Source organism: Oncorhynchus kisutch, linkage group LG1 (assembly GCF_002021735.2).
Source record: "Oncorhynchus kisutch isolate 150728-3 linkage group LG1, Okis_V2, whole genome shotgun sequence".
Lineage (NCBI taxonomy): Eukaryota > Metazoa > Chordata > Actinopteri > Salmoniformes > Salmonidae > Oncorhynchus > Oncorhynchus kisutch.
The window spans coordinates 57,369,759-57,377,433 of NC_034174.2; positions in this window are offsets into that span (position 1 = coordinate 57,369,759).

The window sequence follows — 7,675 nt, forward strand, 5'->3', positions numbered from 1 at the left end:
ATCAGGTTTTCTTCCAGAATGGTCCTGTATTTGGCTCCATCAATCTTCCCATCAATTTTAACCATCTTCCCTGTCCCTGCTGAAGAAAAGCAGGCCCAAACCATGATGCTGCCACCACCATGTTTGACAGTGGGGATGGTGTGGTCAGGGAGATGCGCTGTGTTGCTTTTACGCCAAACATAACATTTTGCATTGTTGACAAAAAGTTCAATTTTGGTTTCATCTGACCAGAGCACCTTCTTCCACATGTTTGATGTGTCTCCCAGGTGGCTTGTGGCAAACTTTAAACAACACTTTTTATGGATATCTTTAAGAAATGGCTTTCTTCTTGCCACTCTTCCATAAAGGCCAGATTTGTGCAATATACGACTGATTGTTGTCCTATGGACAGAGTCTCCCACCTCAGCTGTAGATCTCTGCAGTTCATCCAGAGTGATCATGGGCCTCTTGGCTGCATCTCTGATCAGTCTTCTCCTTGTATGAGCTGAAAGTTTAGAGGGACGGCCAGGTCTTGGTAGATTTGCAGTGGTCTGATACTCCTTCCATTTCAATATTATCGCTTGCACAGTGCTCCTTGGGATGTTTAAAGCTTGGGAAATCTTTTTGTATCCAAATCCGGCTTTAAACTTCTTCACAACAGTATCTCGGACCTGCCTGGTGTGTTCCTTGTTCTTCATGATGCTCTCTGCGCTTTTAACGGACCTCTGAGACTATCACAGTGCAGGTGCATTTATATGGAGACTTGATTACACACAGGTGGATTGTATTTATCATCATTAGTCATTTAGGTCAACATTGGATCATTCAGAGATCCTCACTGAACTTCTGGAGAGAGTTTGCTGCACTGAAAGTAAAGGGGCTGAATAATTTTGCACGGCCAATTTTTCAGTTTTTGATTTGTTAAAAAAGTTTGAAATATCCAATAAATGTCGTTCCACTTCATGATTGTGTCCCACTTGTTGTTGATTCTTCACAAAAAAATACAGTTTTATATCTTTATGTTTGAAGCCTGAAATGTGGCAAAAGGTCGCAAAGTTCAAGGGGTCCGAATACTTTCGCAAGGCACTGTACTTGTTGGGGAGGGGTGTCCATTCTGTGCTGAGTGGCACATCTGTTTTTACTGTGTCCCAGGTTGGTCGGGAGGATTGAACTGATCACTGATTGTTGGGAGAGGTTTTCTCTTCGCAACTGTATATACACTGCTCAAAAAAATAAAGGGAACACTAAAATAACACATCCTAGATCTGAATGAATGAAATATTCTTATTAAATACTTTTTTCTTTACATAGTTGAATGTGCTGACAACAAAATCTCACAAAAATTATCAATGGAAATCAAATTTATGGAGATCTGGATTTGGAGTCACACTCAAAATTAAAGTGGAAAACCACACTACAGGCTGATCCAACTTTGATGTAATGTCCTTAAAACAAGTCAAAATGAGGCTCAGTAGTGTGTGTGGCCTCCACGTGCCTGTCTGACCTCCCTACAATGCCTGGGCATGCTCCTGATGAGGTGGCGGATGGTCTCCTGAGGGATCTCCTCCCAGACCTGGACTAAAGCATCCGCCAACTCCTGGACAGTCTGTGGTGCAACGTGGCGTTGGTGGATGGAGCAAGACATGATGTCCCAGATGTGCTCAATTGGATTCAGGTCTGGGGAACGGGCGGGCCAGTCCATAGCATCAAATCAAAATCAAATCAAATTTTATTTGTCACATACACATGGTTAGCAGATTATAATGTGAGTGTAGCGAAATGCTTGTGCTTCTAGTTCCGACAATGCAGTAATAACCAACAAGTAATCTAACTAACAATTCCAAAACTACTGTCTTATACACAGTGTAAGTGGATAAAGAATATGTATATAAGGATATATGAATGAGTGATGGTACAGAGCAGCATAGGCAAGATACAGTAGATGGTATCAGCAGGAACTGCTGACACATGAGGTCTAGCATTGTCTTGCATTAGGAGGAACCCAGGGCCAACCGTCTGAGGATCTCATCTCGGTACCTAATGGCAGTCAGGCTACCTCTGGCGAGCACATGGAGGGCTGTGCGGCCCCCCAAAGAAATGCCATCCCACACCATGACTGACCCACCGCCAAACCGGTCATGCTGGAGGATGTTGCAGGCAGCAGAACGTTCTCCACTGCGTCTCCAGACTCTGTCACGTCTGTCACATGTGCTCAGTGTGAATCTGCTTTCATCTGTGAAGAGCACAGGGCGCCAGTGGCGAATTTGCCAATCTTGGTGTTCTCTGGCAAATGCCAAACGTCCTGCACGGTGTTGGGCTGTAAGCACAACCCCCACCTGTGGAAGTTGGGCCCTCATACCACCCTCATGGAGTCGGTTTCTGACCGTTTGAGCAGACACATGCACATTTGTGGCCTGCTGGAGGTTATTTTGCAGGGCTCTGGCAGTGCTCCTCCTGCTCCTCCTTGCACAAAGGCGGAGGTAGCGGTCCTGCTGCTGGGTTGTTGCCCTCCTACGGCCTCCTCCACATCTCCTGATGTACTGGCCTGTCTCCTGGTAGCGCCTCCATGCTCTGGACACTACGCTGACAGACACAGCAAACCTTCTTGCCACAGCTCGCATTGATGTGCCATCCTGGATGAGCTGCACTACCTGAGCCACTTGTGTGGGTTGTAGACTCCGTCGCATGCTACCACTAGAGTGAAAGCACCGCCAGCATTCAAAAGTGACCAAAACATTAGCCAGGAAGCATAGGAACTGAGAAGTGGTCTGTGGTTACCACCTGCAGAACCACTCCTTTATTGGGGGTGTCTCGCTAATTGCCTATACTTTCCACTTTTTGTCTATTCCATTTGCACAACAGCATGTGACATTTATTGTCAATCAGTGTTGCTTCCTAAGTGGACAGTTTGATTTCACAGAAGTGTGATTGACTTGGAGTTACATTGTGTTGTTTAAGTGTTCCCTTTATTTTTTTGAGCAGTTTATTTGGGCCTTAAGTACAGGTTCAGTCAAAAGGGTGTAGTTGTGTTGCTTAATTTTGTGTTAGGGGCAGCAAAATTAGCGATATGGAAGACCCGAAAGAACAGTATTCGGGGACAGGGGTCTGTGGATGTGGTGGGAATGCTGGAGGGAATGTTGGCAGCGAGACTAAGGGTTGAGTTTGCCTATTATAAACTTGTCAACAATATTGATCTGTTTTTGAGAATATGGAGTATTCAGAGGCTGTTGTGTTTAGTTACTGTGGAGGAGGAATTGGAGTTGTGTTTTTAATTGATGTGTAACTGTGGTTTTGTATGAGTATTTATTGTGTGGTGGGCCCCCAGACCCAATAAAGATTATTTAAAACTCAAACTCTATCTCGCTCTCTGTCTCTGTCTCGTCTCGCTCTCTGTCTCTCTCTCGCTCTCTGACTTTGTCTCGCTCTCTGTCTCTGTCTCGCTCTCTGTCTCCGTCTCGCTCTCTGTCTCGCTCTGTGTCGCTCTCTGTCTCGCTCTCTGTCTCGCTCTCTGTCTCGCTCTCTGTCTCTGTCTCGTCTCGCTCTCTGTCTCTCTCTCGCTCTCTGTCTCTGTCTCGCTCTCTGTCTACGTCTCGCTCTCTGTCTCGCTCTGTGTCGCTCTCTGTCTCGCTCTCTGTCTCGCTCTCTGTCTCGCTCTCTTTCTCGCTCTCTGTCTCGCTCTCTTTCTCTGTTTCGTTCTCTGTCTCGCTCTCTGTCTCGCTCTCGCTCTCTCTCTCTGCCTCGCTCTCTGTCTCTGTCTCGCTCTCTGTCTCTGTCTTGCTCTCTGTCTCGCTCTCTGTCTCGCTCTTTGTCTCGCTCTCTCTCTCTGCCTCGCTCTCTGTCTCTGTCTCGCTCTCTGTCTCGCTCTCTGTCTCTGTCTCTTTCTCGCTCACTGTCTCTGTCTCGCTCTCTGTCTCTGTCTCGCTCTCTGTCTCTGTCTCACTCTCTGTCTCTGTCTCACTCTCTGTCTTGCTCTCTGTCTCACTCTCTGTCTCTGTCTCACTCTCTGTCTCTGTCTAGCTCTCTGTCTCTGTCTAGCTCTCTGTCTCGCTCTCTGTCTCGCTCTCTGTCTCGCTCTCTGTCTCGCTCTCTGTCTCTGTCTCTGTCTCTGTCTCGCTCTCTGTCTCGGTCTCTGTCTTGCTCTCGTTCTATGTCTTGCTCGCTGTCTCGCTCTATGTCTCTGTCTCGCTCTCTGTCTCGTCTTGCTCTCTGTCTCTCTCTCGCTCTGTGTCTCGCTCTCTGTCTCTGTCTCGCTCTCTTTCTCTGTCTCGATCTCTTTCTCTTTCTCTGTCTCTTTCTCTGTCTCGCTATCGCTCTTTGTTGAGCTCACTGTCTCCTGTCTGTCTCTTTCTCTGTCTCGCTCTCCATCTCTGTCTCGCTCTCTGTCTACGTCTCGCTCTCTGTCTCGCTCTCTGTCTCGCTCTCTGTCTACGTCTCGCTCTCTGTCTCGCTCTCTGTCTACGTCTCGCTCTCTGTCTCGCTCTCCATCTCTGTCTCGCAATCTGTCTCTGTCTCGCTCTCTGTCTACGTCTCGCTCTCTGTCTCGCTCTCTGTCTCGCTCTCTGTCTCGCTCTCTGTCTCGCTCTCTGTCCCGCTCTCTCTCTCTGCATCGCTCTCAATTCTCTGTCTCGCTCTCTGTCTCGCTCTCTGTCTCGCTCTTTGTCTCGCTCTCGCTCTCTCTCTCTGCCTCGCTCTCTGTCTGTCTCGCTCTCTGTCTGTCTCGCTCTCTGTCTCACTCTCTGTCTCACTCTCTGTCTCTGTCTCACTCTCTGTCTCTGTCTCTGTATCACTCTCTGTCTCGCTCTCTGTCTACGTCTCGCTCTCTGTCTCGCTCTCTGTCTCGCTCTCTGTCTCGCTCTCTGTCTCTGTATCACTCTCTGTCTCTGTCTAGCTCTCTGTCTCGCTCTCTGTCTACGTCTCGCTCTCTGTCTCTGTCTCGCTCTCTGTCTCGCTCTCTGTCTACGTCTCGCTCTCTGTCTCGCTCTCTGTGTCGCTCTCTGTCTCTGTCTCGCTCTCTGTCTCGCTCTCTGTCTCGCTCTCTGTCTCACTCTCTGTCTCGCTCTCTGCCTCGCTCTCTGTCTCTGTATCACTCTCTGTCTCTATCTATCTCTCTGTGTCGCTCTCTGTCTCTGTCTCGCTCTCTGTCTACGTCTCGCTCTCTGTCTCGCTCTCTGTGTCGCTCTCTGTCTCACTCTCTGTCTCGCTCTCTGCCTCGCTCTCTGTCTCTCTATCACTCTCTGTCTCTGTCTATCTCTCTGTCTCGCTCTCTGCCTCGCTCTCTGTCTCTCTATCACTCTCTGTCTCTGTCTATCTCTCTGTCTCGCTCTCTGTCTCGCTCTCTGTCTCGCTCTCTGTGTCGCTCTCTGTCTCGCTCTCTGTCTCGCTCTCTTTCTCTGTCTCGCTCTCTGTCTCGCTCTCGCTCTCTCTCTCTGCATCGCTCTCTTTTCTCTGTCTCGCTCTCTGTCTCGCTCTCTGTCTCTGTCTCGCTCTCTGTCTCGCTCTCTGTCTCGCTCTCTGTCTCGCTCTCTGTCTCGCTCTCTGTCTCTGTCTCTGTCTCTGTCTCGCTCTCTGTCTCGGTCTCTGTCTTGCTCTCGTTCTATGTCTTGCTCGCTGTCTCGCTCTATGTCTCTGTCTCGCTCTCTGTCTCGTCTTGCTCTCTGTCTCTCTCTCGCTCTGTGTCTCGCTCTCTGTCTCTGTCTCGCTCTCTTTCTCTGTCTCGATCTCTTTCTCTTTCTCTGTCTCTTTCTCTGTCTCGCTATCGCTCTTTGTTGAGCTCACTGTCTCCTGTCTGTCTCTTTCTCTGTCTCGCTCTCCATCTCTGTCTCGCTCTCTGTCTACGTCTCGCTCTCTGTCTCGCTCTCTGTCTCGCTCTCTGTCTACGTCTCGCTCTCTGTCTCGCTCTCTGTCTACGTCTCGCTCTCTGTCTCGCTCTCCATCTCTGTCTCGCAATCTGTCTCTGTCTCGCTCTCTGTCTACGTCTCGCTCTCTGTCTCGCTCTCTGTCTCGCTCTCTGTCTCGCTCTCTGTCTCGCTCTCTGTCCCGCTCTCTCTCTCTGCATCGCTCTCAATTCTCTGTCTCGCTCTCTGTCTCGCTCTCTGTCTCGCTCTTTGTCTCGCTCTCGCTCTCTCTCTCTGCCTCGCTCTCTGTCTGTCTCGCTCTCTGTCTGTCTCGCTCTCTGTCTCACTCTCTGTCTCACTCTCTGTCTCTGTCTCACTCTCTGTCTCTGTCTCTGTATCACTCTCTGTCTCGCTCTCTGTCTACGTCTCGCTCTCTGTCTCGCTCTCTGTCTCGCTCTCTGTCTCGCTCTCTGTCTCTGTATCACTCTCTGTCTCTGTCTAGCTCTCTGTCTCGCTCTCTGTCTACGTCTCGCTCTCTGTCTCTGTCTCGCTCTCTGTCTCGCTCTCTGTCTACGTCTCGCTCTCTGTCTCGCTCTCTGTGTCGCTCTCTGTCTCTGTCTCGCTCTCTGTCTCGCTCTCTGTCTCGCTCTCTGTCTCACTCTCTGTCTCGCTCTCTGCCTCGCTCTCTGTCTCTGTATCACTCTCTGTCTCTATCTATCTCTCTGTGTCGCTCTCTGTCTCTGTCTCGCTCTCTGTCTACGTCTCGCTCTCTGTCTCGCTCTCTGTGTCGCTCTCTGTCTCACTCTCTGTCTCGCTCTCTGCCTCGCTCTCTGTCTCTCTATCACTCTCTGTCTCTGTCTATCTCTCTGTCTCGCTCTCTGCCTCGCTCTCTGTCTCTCTATCACTCTCTGTCTCTGTCTATCTCTCTGTCTCGCTCTCTGTCTCGCTCTCTGTCTCGCTCTCTGTGTCGCTCTCTGTCTCGCTCTCTGTCTCGCTCTCTTTCTCTGTCTCGCTCTCTGTCTCGCTCTCGCTCTCTCTCTCTGCATCGCTCTCTTTTCTCTGTCTCGCTCTCTGTCTCGCTCTCTGTCTCTGTCTCGCTCTCTGTCTCGCTCTCTGTCTCGCTCTCTGTCTCGCTCTCTGTCTCGCTCTCTGTCTCGCTCTCTGTCCCGCTCTCTGTCCCGCTCTCTCTCTCTGCATCGCTCTCTTCTCTCTGTCTCGCTCTCTGTCTCGCTCTTTGTCTCGCTCTCTCTCTCTCTGCCTCGCTCTCTGTCTCTGTCTCTGTCTCGCTCCCTGTCTCGCTCTGTGTCTCGCTCCCTGTCTCGCTCTCTCTCCCTGTCTCGCTCTCTGTCTCGCTCTCTTTCTCGCTCTCTGTCTCGCTCTCTTTCTCTGTTTCGTTCTCTGTCTCGCTCTCTGTCTCGCTCTCGCTCTCTCTCTCTGCCTCGCTCTCTGTCTCTGTCTCGCTCTCTGTCTCTGTCTTGCTCTCTGTCTCGCTCTCTGTCTCGCTCTTTGTCTCGCTCTCTCTCTCTGCCTCGCTCTCTGTCTCTGTCTCGCTCTCTGTCTCGCTCTCTGTCTCTGTCTCTTTCTCGCTCACTGTCTCTGTCTCGCTCTCTGTCTCTGTCTCGCTCTCTGTCTCTGTCTCACTCTCTGTCTCTGTCTCACTCTCTGTCTTGCTCTCTGTCTCACTCTCTGTCTCTGTCTCACTCTCTGTCTCTGTCTAGCTCTCTGTCTCTGTCTAGCTCTCTGTCTTGCTCTCTGTCTCGCTCTCTGTCTCGCTCTCTGTCTCGCTCTCTGTCTCGCTCTCTGTCTCTGTCTCTGTCTCTGTCTCGCTCTCTGTCTCGGTCTCTGTCTTGCTCTCGTTCTAT